This window comes from Tiliqua scincoides, chromosome 15 (genome assembly GCF_035046505.1).
Source record: "Tiliqua scincoides isolate rTilSci1 chromosome 15, rTilSci1.hap2, whole genome shotgun sequence".
Classification (NCBI taxonomy): domain Eukaryota; kingdom Metazoa; phylum Chordata; class Lepidosauria; order Squamata; family Scincidae; genus Tiliqua; species Tiliqua scincoides.
Window position 1 is genome coordinate 3861458 of NC_089835.1, and position 15000 is coordinate 3876457.

The 15000-nt window shown below is 47.7% G+C and overlaps 1 protein-coding gene across 2 annotated transcripts in view; it reads left to right on the top strand.

Annotated features, from left to right (window-relative positions):
• Positions 1 to 8750: 8750 nt before the first annotated feature.
• Positions 8751 to 15000, top strand: part of ADAR (adenosine deaminase RNA specific) — a 37746-nt gene continuing 31496 nt past the window's right edge. The window contains exon 1 of one of the 2 annotated variants that reach the window (XM_066610136.1): positions 8751 to 8859. The gene's annotated coding sequence lies outside the window, so the exon portion shown is untranslated. The remainder of the gene's footprint in view (positions 8860 to 15000) is intronic. The other variant, XM_066610138.1, reaches the window with a different exon arrangement.

Consider the following 15000-nt stretch of genomic DNA (forward strand, 5'->3'; position numbering starts at 1 on the left):
AACCAATGAGACAGCCTCAGTGCAGTGACATCACTGGGGTGATAAGAACATAAGAACAGCCCCACTGGATCAGGCCATAGCCCCATCTAGTCCAGCTTCCTGTATCTCACAGCAGCCCACCAAATGCCCCAGGGAGCACACCAGATAACAAGAGACCTGCAAGGCTTCCTGGGAATTGTAGTTAAGAACATAAGAATAGCCCCACTGGATCAGGCCATAGGCCCATCTAGTCCAGCTTCCTGTATCGCACAGTGGCCCACCGATGGTGTCACCCCCATTCACTTTATTTGTTTAAATATAGAACAGTCCAGGTCACCCAACACACCAGTAACCAACAACAACAACAAAAACCAGTAACCAACTGGATGACACACACTCAACTGAACTCTGAGACATGGGAATGAGAGCTGACTCCTACTAACACCTGATTGGTTCCTGGATGTGTCCGGCTGACTCCTCATTGGCTCTCGGAGCCATCAGTCTCATTATGGGTCAGTTCTGAGTTAAGAAAATGCTGGTTTTGTGACATAAGGCGATTGTGTTTTCTTTTTCCTGGTTATTCGGTGATAACTTTTGATTGGCTATGGATATTTCAACGTGGCGTGTTTTGTTGTGCTCGGCATTAAATTACACACTGAATGGTATATAATGTGATAGTATTCGAAAATACCAAGATGTTCACAATGTTGGCCACTATTGGTGTCTTGAAGACATACATCACACCCAAAGGGCATCACCCAGGTAAGTCCGTACCCCTCTAGTGATGGCATCGCACCTCCCTGTGTGAGCCCAAAACTATCCCAATTGGGTTGCTGTGGCCCAACTCAAAAGCCTGGGCTCTGGGGAGTTAGAAAGAAAGGGAGCAGCCAGCAGGCTCTGAATGCGGGCTCTTTGCTTGTCACTTACAAAGCCACCGCCTGGATCATGCCTTGGGCGACACCTGATCAAAAGGCTCCACCATCTGCTCCTCGAGGCTGCCTCAAATCGGCTAATGGTGTTTCTTTCCATTAATGGCCCATCGCAGCTCTTGTGCGTCAGCAAGGGATTGTGGGTAAGGCAGGCGTGTGGCCAAAGGGTCCCTCTAGCCATCTGAAGGCTTGAAACCCACTTCAAACCCATCGTCAGGCTGTCTCTTTGGAGATGAGACACAGAGCAAAAAAAAGAAAGCCAGTCTCCGCTTATAGAACTGGGCTGTCGCGCTCCAAAGGCAGACGGCTCGTTTCGAAAACTGCAGCATGCGTTTGGACGGCGCTCCTATTTCCTGGGCCTCGGGCATGAGATGGGGCGAGCCGACAAGCTTCGGCTTCCTTCTTGAGTTGACTTTCTGGAACCAAGACACTAGTCCTCATGGAAGTGAAATGAAAACTCAGAAAGGGACGGTGGTTTTGGGGTTTCTCTATAGCCGTCATGAATATGTCCCTATGTGACGCTACTTTAGACCCTGTTTTCTGCCCCTGAGATCTGGTGCTTGGTTATTTTTCCAGCGTACTGGAGCCCCATGGCCTGCTTTGTTTATTTGATCCTGGGGCCCATGGATCCTGCAACCTTGGTCCCTGTTGCCCCCAGGATTTGTTTCCTTGCTTTTCCATCCCTCTGGCCGCCACGTGGCTCCCCCTTCCTGTGTTTAGGTAATGCCAGCCCAAATGCAGGCACTGACAGACCTGCTGTTCTGCCGAAGTGGGTGTCAAGGAGGGTCACGCATGAAACTCAAGCTTTGAACTCAGGACACACTTTGGACCCTGTTCTAGCATGGCTTTGACTTGGCTCTGGCCAATCTCACAAGCCCTTTAAAGATCTGGACTTTGCAGACACTTTCTCAAACATGATCTACCATAGAAGCCTTCTTTCCCTCGCCCCCAATATAAGGGGCTTGCGTGGATCAGGCTCTCCTGCACCTGGGCAAACCATACCCACTTTCTTCCCTTTTACCTGGGTTTGGTTCCTACATAGACTTAATTCTTCCGGTTTGGAGGTGGTGGCTTCTCCCTTGCTGGAGATCTTGCTGGAGACACTTGAAAGGCACAGGCTGGAGATGCTCTAGGAGAGTTGCCTGCTACAGGTGGGGTGAGACTAGATGACCTTGTCGGCACCTTCTAATTCTAATGCACATAGATTTGCCCCTTTCTTTAGAGGCAGGGGCCATCTGGACCTGAACTGTCACAGGACAGGCTGAAATTCAAATGATGCTGCTTTGTCTATTTGCTTCTCCAGGCTGCACCTTGTGAGTGTCTGCCCTGTGGCTGCGAAGAAAAAAAAAAAAGTTAATGTTCCACCTGCATGAAAGGTAGTCACCTAGGTAATTCTTAAGGACAGGTAGTCTCTGGGCATGCGCCGATGGCATTTTGATCACTCTCAAGTCTCCACACATGGTCTGTCACATCTGGGATTAGTGGGTCATTGGGGCATTTGGCTCAGAGCTGGCACCTACCTTTCTTCTGGATGCTGAAGTTCAATCGAGTCTCTTCCCCCCTCCCCCAACAGACCCTATGTCTTTTCCTAGCTGAGTCACGAGCCTGTAAAATTTTTCATTTTCTTAGCCGGGCAGATTTAAGATGCAATAAAAGGAGGCTTATGAGATTTGTCAGTTACATACTTAGAGAAGTTGTTTCAAAAGGTGAATTTTATTTCGGTGGTGGTAAGTGGGGCCGGGCAGGTGGGGGGAAGCCAGCTGGGTCTCTGGCACCCTATCCTCCACAACAAAGATCTGCCCTGATTTCTGCTTATAAAAGAGTTTTACAATGGAGCGCCGTATCCCCAAATTAACCGACTGGATATTAAAGAAACCCATAACGATCTTTTCAATGAATCTGAAATATAATCAAATGGAACCATTTTGGGACCAGTCTCTAGGCTACCAGTTTAAGATTAGCTCTATATGATTTTTCTTCTCTGGCTATTTAAAAGGTCCCCAATATTCTTATGACGTGACAAGAACCTGCCTACGTCCGGACCCCATGCTCAAGGAGACATAAAAATATTGCTTATTTGTATTGCATTTTTTGAATGCACATAGGTGACATCAGCCCTGTGCGAGGCGTGAAGATTCTTCTCCCCATTTTGCGGATGGGGAAGACTGAGACTGAGAGGGCCTTGTCTAAGGCCAACAGGTGAGTTTATGGGGAAATTCTATTCTTAGCTTAGGCATTATACAACACCAGCTCTCAGCTTCCAGAGAAGAGGAACAGGACTCTACTGTGGTCATAAAGCAGGTTGAGATCCAGGTGTCAGGACCCAGTCACGCCTGGATCGAGCTCCCATGGTGACTTCATTCATAGTATATGCTCTTGAGAAAGTCCTCCATGTGCCAATTTCATTGATGAACTGCTCATGTGATCTAGAGGCATGGGGGGGATAGCTTTGGCAATTATACATAATCACCTAATTATTTATTAATTAGATAATTATTTGAATGGGGTGGGCAATTTGAATGGGGTGGCAGAATAAAACCTCCAGGTTCTAAGGGCCCAATCCTATCCAATTTTCCAGGACAGGTGTAACTGTACCAATGGAGCATGCACTGCCCTGAGAATCAGTCACAGAGGCCTCCTCAAGGTATGGGAATATTTGTTCCCTTACCTTGGGGCTGCATTTTGGCTGCATCGGTGCTGGAAAGTTGAATAGGATTGGGCCGTCAGGCAGTCGACCTCAAAATATCGGTTGCTGAGGATTAACAGTAGGGAAGGCTGTCATGAATATGTACAGTTTAGGCCTAGTAACATGTAAAGCCTGAACCAAGCTAAAACAGTGCATCCAGCCCCACTTCTGGAGGACAGGGTCTTTGGTCTTTGTCTCTTGGTGAGATAGGAGGTGGGTCCCGCCAGGACCATGTGGCCCTTAGGTAACTGACCTGAGGATCTACAAAAGAAGCTGACCCAGGTGAGAGTCAGAGAGTAACAGAGTTAGCCAGTTAGCTTTATTATTTTATGCTGATATGTTTCCTAGAAGTTTTTATGCCTCTAGCATTTGCTGCCTTTTGTAACTTTTTGTAACCCTATGTACTTAATGCAGCGATGGACTCTTCGCTCACAACAGGAGAGGAAACTGAGTGCTTTCCACATGCGCTGCCTCCGACGCATCCTCGGCATCACCTGGCAGGACAAAGTTCCAAACAACACAGTCCTGGAACGTGCTGGAATCCCTAGCATGTATTCACTGCTGAAACAGAGACGCCTGCGTTGGCTTGGTCATGTCGTGAGAATGGATGATGGCCGGATCCCAAAGGATCTCCTCTATGGAGAACTCGTGCAAGGAAAGCGCCCTACAGGTAGACCACAGCTGCGATACAAGGACATCTGCAAGAGGGATCTGAAGGCCTTAGGGATGGACCTCAACAAGTGGGAAACCCTGGCCTCTGAGCGGCCCGCTTGGAGGCAGGCTGTGCAGCATGGCCTTTCCCAGCTTGAAGAGACACTTTGCCAACAGTCTGAGGCTAAGAGGCAAAGAAGGAAGGCCCATAGCCAGGGAGACAGACCAGGGACAGACTGCACTTGCTCCCGGTGTGGAAGGGATTGTCACTCCCGGATTGGCCTTTTCGGCCACACTAGACGCTGTGCCAGAACCACCTTTCAGAGCGCGATACCATAGTCTTTCGAGACTGAAGGTTGCCAATACAATGTACTTAATAAAATAAAAATTTTATTTTTATAAATAAACCTGGGCAGGAGGTCTGGTCTAGAGGGTAGAGCCTCCATTTGCCTGAAGATTAACATCCACAAGGTCGCCAGTTCGAGGCCACCGGCACCGTGCGACCTTGAAGCAGCTGGCAAGCTGAGCCGAGCTATTCCATCTGCTCGGAGCGTGGGAGGATGGAGGCCAGAATGTTAAACCAGATCGGAGCGTAACATCTTGAATGTGGTGGTTCTTGAAAGAGAGAACCTTCTTTCAATTTGTAAAAATCCCTGCGTGGATTTAATAAGCCTGCCTGTGTAAACCGCCTTGAATAAAGTCTTGAATAAAGACCAAGAAAGGCGGTATATAAATACTGTATATTATTATTATTAAAAATATTTTTAACATGTCGGTTCATTGTCTGCTGGGGACAAAGGTTCAGAATCCTGCCTAGCCGTTCAGCAAGCTACCAAATCCTCATTGTGGACTAGTAACTTGAGGACTGAGACTTTAAGTAAAGAAAGTGCTCAGTGCCTACAAGGGATATAGTTAAGCCTAGAGGGTCTTGGTGTCCCTGGACTGAGGCACTGGCTCTTACAGGGTGGTGGCAGTACTACCGAACAGGGATCTTTGAGGGCTCTAGGGTTCAGAACCAACAACTCTGAGCATCCAGAACCCTGGGAGTGTGAGACCAAGTATACGACAAAGGCCTTCTAATCCTGCTTGTGGGCTACCCAAAGGCAATCTGTGGGGTCTCTGTGGGACACAGCCTGTAGTCTTGGCTGTGATCCAACAGTGCTCCTCTTCTGATTAATTAACTTTCTTTAATTGGGTATTGGCCCTACTTAGCAGCCCCTGCTCAGATCTGGGGAACAGGGGAGGATCCTGTGGGATGCCTTTAAACACAAATTTCCTTTTTAAAATTGTTGTACGATGAGGGATCATATCAAGGGTCTATCTACGGATGCTGCAGGCAAGGAAAGCTTATCAATTTCCCTGCTAGCCCCAAGACAGGGCAAATGCTGCCATCTCCTGGCTATGGGAGATGTATGTAGTTCTGAACTTGGAATAAGGACCAGGTATTATTCTTTAACATGAGAAGGGGGGACGGGACATATTATGTGTCAAAACTTTATTTTTGGATTATTTTAATGATTTTTTAAAAAAATTATCTCTTCAAACATAACACAGCAGGAAAATTAAAAAAAAACCTCATCAGATAATCAAAAGCTGAGCACTTGGGTATCAAGCAGCTTATTTTGAAATGGGGGCAATATTTTGTGTATGGGCAGGAGGTCTGGTCTAGAGGGTAGAGCCTCCATTTGCCTGAAGATAACATCCACAAGGTCGCTAGTTCGAGGCCACCGGCACCATGCGACCTTGAAGCAGCTGACAAGCTGAGCCGAGTTATTCCATCTGCTCTGAGCGTGGGAGGATGGAGGCCAGGATGTGCGACCAGATCAATGAAAGAAACACCTGAATGTTGTGGTTTCTTGAAAGATAGAAACCTTCTTTCAAATTGTAAAAATCCCTACGGGGATTTAAATAGCCTGCCTTGAATAAAGTCTTGAATAAAGACCAAGAAAGGCGGTATATAAAGGCGGTAATAAATATATATTATTTATATTAATAATAATAATAATAATAATATGTAAAGATTTGGTTCCTGTTTGGGTTTCAGGGCGATCGAGGTTTTAGGTTTAGCATGGAGGAGAGGAGAGTGCAGGGCTAGAGTTTCTGACGCTCTAGCCCACCACTTACCTCTCCTCCATGCTTCAGTCTGGGGTGGAGGGAGGCTGTCTGTATCTCTGTGGTAGCGGTTGTTATTTCTGGGCCTTGGTGAGATTGCCCTCTGATATTTTCTGGCCAGCTTTTTTCTTTTGAAACCGTCCCCGGCGGCCTTGTGCAAGGACTACAATTGGGTCAAAAGACTATTGGGTCCCTTTGGGGAGAAAGGCAGGATAGAAATACGGTAAATAAAGCCTCTGCATGAGGCATCCTGTTGCTTCTCTGCATGTGCACTCCTCCCCAGATTTGTGGAGAGGGTTCTTTGCTGGGGGGGGGGCATGGGTAAATAGAATGCTAGGTACAGTGAGGTGGCAGCAAGATGCAAGTATCACGTGGTCTTGTGTGTGCTCCCTAGTGGGCCACTGTGAGATACAGGAAGCTGGACTAGATGAGCCCTGGGCCTGATCCAGCAGGGCTCTTTTTATGTTCTTATGGGCGAGGCACGCCTAAGTAGCAGCTGTGGTAACGGGTCTCTTTTCTCCTTATCAGCCACATTTTGGCAGCAGCAACCATGTTTTTCCCACAATGCCCATGATGTAAGCATCTGTCCAAGATATTGTGGGGGAAAGCTGGCAGTCACTGGGTGTCCTAGTGGGTGTATGTCCGTGGCAGGCCTGGCCAGAGAAATGGAGTCCGTGGATCTGCCATAGAAACTTCCTTCCAAAGGCAGAAAAATTGCAATGTCCGTCTAGAAGCAATTTGGAGACAGCGCCTTTGAATTCACCTTGGGCTCTTTTGGAATTTCATTATCGGATTATTATTATTTTTTAAATTATAGATGGCCCGTGTCGCTTTGGCTTGCGGGCACAGGCAGGGAGATATAATTTGGCTGAAAATATATTAAGGCCAAGAGCGACCGGCTGGATGATTGTGACGTGTCCCTCGGGGTCCGTAGATCAGATATTAACTGGTGCCCAAATGGACTGGCAGACTATCTCCTGATAAAACTTCCCACTCCTGGCTTCACGGCTGGCCAGTGATCATCTATGCACTTAAGGCTCTGGGGCACTCAGAGGATATTAAAGATTTTACTTAATGAAACTGATAGCGACAGGGGTATTAAAAGGATGCCCGTGTTCTGTTCTTGGCCACTTGATGCCTTACTGAAGGGCGCTCAGTAACTGCCAATTCTCCATAAATCAAGAGCCGGCTGTGATTATTCGGTTCCTTGCGCAAGTAACTTTTTATGCTCAGCAGTGATATACGGGCTTATAAAACCCCCTTGCAGATCATTTGTCAGTGAGGGAGAGCACTCCATTGCCGCTTGGGAACAGACCGAATTTTAATAACAGCCTCAAGGCGAGCCTTGCATTTGCGCATGGTACACCAGGAAAAGGCCATTTCTGCAAGGTTGGGATGTATATGACTGTCAGAAGATTAGATTAGGAACTCTTGGTAGACCTTTGAGAAGTTTGCGGTAGATTGGTGAGGGTCTCTGGGTCCATAGGTACAAAAATTGTTGGCCAGCGAGAGCAAAAGAGAGGCGGTCCTCTCTGCACGACCTTGCCTGTCCCATTGACCAGTTGTCTCCCTCAGAAGCTCAGTGTTTCCCTTCTGTAAAATGGAACATAATACTTTAGAGCAGTGGTTCTCAAAAGTTTTAGCACCTGGACCTTGCTTGTGACCAGCAGTTGTTATCTGGTCTTCTCAGCCCTATTTGCATGTGTAGCAACCACCACACCTCTTCGAAAGGAAGGGGGGGGAAAAGGCTGCTATGGTTATAATATATATAATCCCCTAATTATTTATTAATTAGATAATTGCTATAATCAATACAACATACATATTATAATTATAACCCCCTATTTATTAATTAGATAATTGCTATAATCAATACAACATACATAATTATAATTCCCTAATTATTTACTAAATATATATTATAATTAATGTATATTGATTCTAATAATTAATTAATAGGTTAATTTCAATTATAATTTCATAATTTCAATTATGAAAATGAAATGTTCAATTATAACCCCCAAATTATTAATTAGATAATCATTACAATCTATACACTGATTATAATATATATTTAATTATATATATATATATATATATATATATATATATATATATATATATATATATATGATCAATAATTAGGGGATCATAAGTATAACTGAAAATTTAACGTTCCAAATATAAATTTTATTTGCCTATTAAAATATATTTATTAACTAGTCGACTAATCAGCCAGCTGCAGCCCAGGGCACAGAAGCAGGTCAAGCCCTTCCCAGGCTGGGCAGTCACGTGACAGCCCTGCCAGGCTAGGGTCACGTGGGCGCGCCTTCTTTGCGCCCGGAGCGGCGCTTGGCCCGTGACGCCATCACTCTGCGCCCGGAACGGCGGCGGCGGCGGCGCTGAGGAGAAAAAAATAGAGCGAAAGCGGCTCCTGAGGGGGGAGGGAGCCGAGAGGGGTTGCGGCCGCTTCTCAGCCGACGCTTCCCGGGCCGGCAGCCGGTAAGGGACCCCCGAGAACGGGCCGCGTCGGGACGGGCCTCCCGGGCGCCGCTCGGAGGCGGCGGGGAGAAAGTGGGGGAGCGGGAAAGCGCAGGTTCGGGCCGCGCATGCGCAGTGCCGCCTGCTGAGGCGCAAAGGGGAAGCAGTGGTGCGCATGCGCGGCGGGGCTCTGCTCGTGAGGCTCTGTGCCCGGGGTCCTGGCGCATGCGCAGTTCCCGCTGCGCTCCTACTCTGCATGTGCAAGCCCGGGCAGTTGTTTTGGGTTGGGGCGCGCGTGGTTGGCGCGTGGCGGGCACGTGCAGCTCTCTGTCTGGGGTCTGGTTTAGCCTTGCAAGCTGCACTGGGCCCTTTCCCTCCCTTTCCACCCACCCCCACCACCCAACTTGGAATTAGCCTGTGGAACTCCCTGCCACAGGGTGCGCTCGCGGCATCTGCCCTGGTGCCCATCAAAGGGGGCTGGACAGATCTTTGCAGGGAAACCCATCACTGGTTGCAGACCATGATGGGTGTGTGCCTGCAGTTAGTCCGTGGAACTCCCTGCCACAGGGTCTGGAGATGGCACCTGAAGGCCTCGATGCCTTTCAAAGGGAACTGGACAGGTTTCTGGAGGGTAATCCATCACTAGGTACAAACCGTGATGGGTGCGTGCATGTACTGACATTAGTCTGTGGAACTCCTTGCCACAGGATGTGGCGATGGCATCTGGCATGGATCCCCTTCAAAGGGGGACTGGACAGATTTCTGCAGGGAAATCCATCTGCACTTGCAAACCATGATGGGTATGTGCATGCAGTTAGTCTGTGGAACTCCTTGCCACAAGATGTGTTGATGGCACCTGGCATAGATGCCTATCAAAGGGAACTGGACAGGTTTCTGGAGGGTAATCCATCACTGGGTACAAAGCATGATGGGTGCGTGCATGTACTGTCATTAGTCTCTGGAACTCCTCGCCACAGGATGTGGTGATGGCATCTGCCCTGGGTGCCCATCAAAGGGGGACTGGACAGATTTCTGCAGGGAAATCCATCACTGGTTGCAAATCACAATTGTTATGTGCGTGCAATCAGTCCGTGGAACTCCTTGCCACAGGGTGTGGCGATGGTGTCTGGCGTAGATGCCTATCAAAGGGGATTGGACAGATTTCTGCAGGGAAAGTCCATCACTGGTTATAAACAGTGATGGGATTTATGCACCCTCCTGGTGGATCTCCCCCTCTGTGACCTTTCCCCAGCCTCACTCCAAACCCAGACCCTGATTTTCTTGAAAGTGAAAAAGAACATTGGAAGAATCTGATCTGTGGATCTTTAAGGATCTTTGTCACTACTTTTAGAGAGTTAAACTTTCGTTTTTGTTTGGGGGGGTGATTCCCCCCCCTCCTCAGGCTGTGCCTCCTGAGGAAGGTCTTCTTGCAGATCAAAACTTAATTGAATCCATAATCCCTGCTGTGCTTTCCAATTGCCAATCCCAGCATGAAATCTGGTGTGTAATAATCTCTGTGCGCTGGGGGGGGGGGATGGTGGCTTTTTGGTCAGCCTTGCTCTGATTTGGGGTAAGAAGGGGCAGGTTGCCGTTCAGTTCATTTGTTTGTTAATAGTTCTCCCTCCCCACCCATCCCAAGCTATGTTCATCACATGCACTGCTGCTGCCATGCGCTGGGGTGAAGCTGACCACGCTCTCCACCAGCGCCTATAGGCTATAAGTGTCAAGCGTAAGGTGGTGATAATTTCAGGTGGAAACCTGATGGCCCTGCATTCTATTGCAGGGATGGCCTTTGGTTCCCCTTTTGCAGCTACAACCCATAGACTCTTTCTGCCGCACAGGTAGTGAGGCTGCTAGGAAGGCAATGACTTGAAACTGGAAAGGTGGGCAACGCAAAAGGGGACGGAGACAGGCTTTGTACCCCTTCCCCGGTGACCAGTTCTGAGAGTCTCTGCTTTTCCTTTTGTTTAATTAAGGGCAGCAAATGTTTGACCTTCTTAGATGAAAGAGAGGACTCCCTTGCATTTTTCAAAGGTAAAGGACTCAATATGTCAGGCAGAAATGAGACCTCACGCTTGTTTTGCTCTTCAAATCTTGTGATTGTTTTTTCATCCTGGGTTCAAAGATTCGGAGGAGTGTGAGTTTGACCTTACTGAACAGGGCTTAGAAAAGACCTGAGCACTTGGGGCACAATCCTAATCAGGTTTACTCAGAAGTAAGTCCTATTCTGTTCAGTGGGGTTTACTCTCAGGAAAATGTGGTTAGGATTGCTGCCTTAGATTCTTAGAAGCCTGTGGATCTGGATTGCTGGGGAGATCTCTCTCTCTCTCTCTCTCTCTCTCTCTCTCTCCTGCAAGTGAATGAGTGAACTTGTAAATTGCCGTGGTAGGAGGGCTCAGTTGTACCAACTGGTTGTTGACTTGTGTGAAAAGAGGTGACAAATTGTGTTCTGGGACCTGCAAAAACACTATTCAAATGAGCTCAAGACTGTTGTTTCTGCTTCCTCTTTCCTTGGTGCTGAACCTGAGTTCTGTGATGGTGTTTTAATTAGCCCATGAATAAATACGCAAAAATGAACGCAGCTTCTGTTTTTGCCATAGACCATAGTGGTGCTAATGAATTTTGTGTACTGGGAAGGCTTGTAGGATAGTATTGGACTACACTTCATTAACCTGAAATTCCAGACTGACTTGGGACTAGTTTCCTTGATGTGGTAAGCCAGTCGTCTCTTGTCAGAAGTTTGACAGCCTGGCATGCGCTTATTGTCCTTGATTGCGCAGTGTAACCAGAACTCAAGAAAAGGGTTGCTGTACAGAGAGGGACACAGCCTTTCCTCTTGGTTGTGGTTCATACCGGTGCATTTGCTGGGTGATCTGGTAGACTCTTAATATCCCAATAAATGCCAGCCTCTTTTTCATGGGGAGGAGCAGATTTGTTCTCCCAGAGGTTTCTAGTCCTCATGGAAGAAGTGTCTGTAAGAAAGCTGGGCAGGGCTGACTGGTCAGGAATGGCATTTCTGTATAACGAAAGCTGGCAGCTTTGTTGGCTGGTCAGAATGCTTTATTGTATAACCGATTTACGAGAAAATGGCCTGTTGGCTTCCTGACTGTAGCAGTCACTTGATGACCATCTTGCAGACTCGTCTTGTACCTTTGCAGCTCTCTTTGCCAACGCTTGCTGTCTTATGACGCTTGTGTGCTCTGGTCCAGTGCTTGACAGATAGCACAGTAATAAATCAGGGTTTACTCTCAAGTTGTGTGGTCTGCAGGGAGTTTGGATGACTTTCTCTTGGTGTTGTTTTGTTTTTTTAATTTTAAGCATTGTTAGCGTGTGGTGCGCGGAGGAGGGAGGGATGAAAACACAACACATCAGCGGTAACAACGTTTTGAACTTTTGCATGGAGAGCCAGCGAGAGCCGCATTCACGCAATGGACAGTACCATATTTCAAACTAAAGTTGGATATTTGTCAAGCGTACAACTGGATACATCATATTTCATTACAAAAAGACGGAGCAGGATTTCAGCGCCGCAGATGCTTTCGGCTTTCGCCCATAGAAGAGCATGTATTTCAACCACAGATTTCGTCACCTTTTGTCACTAAGGTGCAACGTTGAAAATCTCGGGTTGTCTCTATCTCAAGGAGTGCACCAGTCTCTTTATCTTGCTCTGCACCTAGTCTTATCTTGTCTGCACTAGGCAGAGGGTGGTGAAGAGTTACTGGGGTACGACATCTTGCAAGTGGTTTAAAAAAACTTGTAAGTGGTTGATAAACAAAGTTTTTCATGGGGGTGCTGAGGGAGTAGCGTCTTGTGTGATATAATAGAAAGAGGTAATTCTTTGTGTGGGTGTCACTTAAATATTCTGGGTGCATTTCTGTGTGTCAGTATTGCCTTGGATGAGTGAGTAGGAACATCCAGGGGTATTGAAGGATCTTTGTAAGACTGCAATGTGAGTGTTGAGGCATGGCAAGTTTTAAAAGGAAAAAAGAACAAATACCAGGGTAAGGCAGTGTCTGGGGATGGGAAATGGACCCACACATTCGATTAGGAGAAAAATCCAAGGCCGCCAACTTGGTGTGGTTTAAGAGTCATGTTCAAATGTAGTGCGTTTATCGGAATTCTTACAAATCAGTGGTTCCCAACCTTTAGGAACCCGTGGACCACTGGGGCAAAAATTGAACCACATGTGGCTGTGGAGGGGTCTGGTCTTGGCCTTTTCTGGTGGTCTGTCCCTCCAGTGCTCCCTCATGAACTATCAGAGAGGACAGAGAATGGACCTCCCATAGCCACAGCTGACACTTCAGTGGTTGTGACTATGGGCAATCTGTTCTTCACCCTCATTGGTGGTCCATGGGAGATGGCTTGCTCGGTGAGTCACTAGAAGTGATCAAAGATGATTTTTTTTCTTCCTGAGACCTCACGGACCGCTTCTCAGGGCACGGACCACAGTTTGGGAGCCAGTGTTGTAAAAGCATCAGGACCTGATGACTTTGTGTCCTACACTTCCTTATGTGGCTTTGGTCTTCAGGGGGGAGAGATGAAGGGAGTGAATAAAAGAACATATTTTAGCACCCCTGAGGAGCTATGCAGTTCAGTGTTTTGTATACGCATGCTTGAAAAAAAGAATTCATTACAACTTGGGGCACTGTCAGTTTGAGTGGTGTCACCTTACTAATGTAACACCGGATCTGGCAGTGCTGTTCTGATCCAGTAGATAGACTTGTGGTGGACTAGCCCAGAGGTCATCCTCGGGTGGGTGCAGCGGTGCAGCCGCCACTATTACTTCTTGAGGTTTGAGCCCTGCGGAGTTTTGACAATCACCAGCATTAGAGGTCCAGTCCCGCTTCTTGCATCTCACAGTGGCCCACCAGATGCCCCAAAGAGCATTCAATGCAACAAGACACCTGTATCCTGGTGGTACTCGCTTGCACCTGTATTCATAAGAACATAAGAACAGCCCCACTGGATCAGGCCACAGGTCCATCTAGTCCAGCTTGCTGTATCTCACAGTGGCCCACCAAATGCCCCAGGGAGCACACCAGATAACAAGAGACCTGCAAGGCCTCCTGGGAATTGTAGTTAAGAACATCAGAACAGCCCCACTGGATCAGGCCATAGGCCCATCTAGTCCAGCTTCCTGTATCTCACAGTGGCCCACCAAATGCCCCAGGGAGCACACCAGATAACAAGAGACCTGCAAGGCCTCCTGGGAATTGTAGTTAAGAACATAAGAACAGCCCCACTGGATCAGGCCATAAGCCCATCTAGTCCAGCTTCCTGTATCTCACAGCGGCCCACCAAATGCCCCAGGGAGCACACCAGATAACAAGAGACCTCATCCTGGTGCCCTCCCTTGCATCTGGCATTCTGACATAACCCATTTCTAAAACCAGGAAGTTGTGTATCCCCATCATGGCTTGTGGTCCTAGATGGACTTTTCCTCCATGCATCTTCCCAGTTCCCTTTTCAAGACACCCATACTGGGTGCCATTGCAACGTCTTGTGGTCAAGGAATTGTAGTCTCCATCAGAGACTTTAGTTTAAGAGGGGTTTGATCTTCCATTTGTTTCTTCGGCTGTAGCACAAGCTCTTCTTCGCTTCCACTTCAGACAGGATGAATGTTGTTGCCAGGCCTTTCTTTGCCCCTCCTCTCCTTTGAATTAGCCTGGAAGGAGAGAAGGGGCGGCGTGACGTAGGAACAGGATCTGCCACTAGGTCAAAAAGAAAAGGGACTGTGATTGTACCCACTCCTCTTGGCCACTGGTCTCTTGAAGGGAGTGCTTGTCCGTTTTGCGAATGACACAAGGCTGCGGGGGTTAGCTAAGATCCAGGAAGACCAAATCGGGGTTCAAAATGATCTTGAAAGGCTCTGGGCACAATCCTAACCAGGTCTACTCAGAAGTAAGTCCTATTTTGTACAGTGGGGCTTACTTTCAAGAAAGTGTGGTTAGGATTGCAGCTTTTGATTGTCAGACTCAGCCCAACAGAATGAAGTTCGGCGGAGACGATTTTAAAGTTCTACACATGGGGGGGGGGAAATCAGAGGCTCTGGGACATCACAAGGCGCCTGCCAGGGCGTTGTGGGAAGCACACTTACTGGTCGGTAGACTGTCACGCTACCCCAAACTGCGTCTGGAGGCTCAGCATGACAGGAAGAGCTCC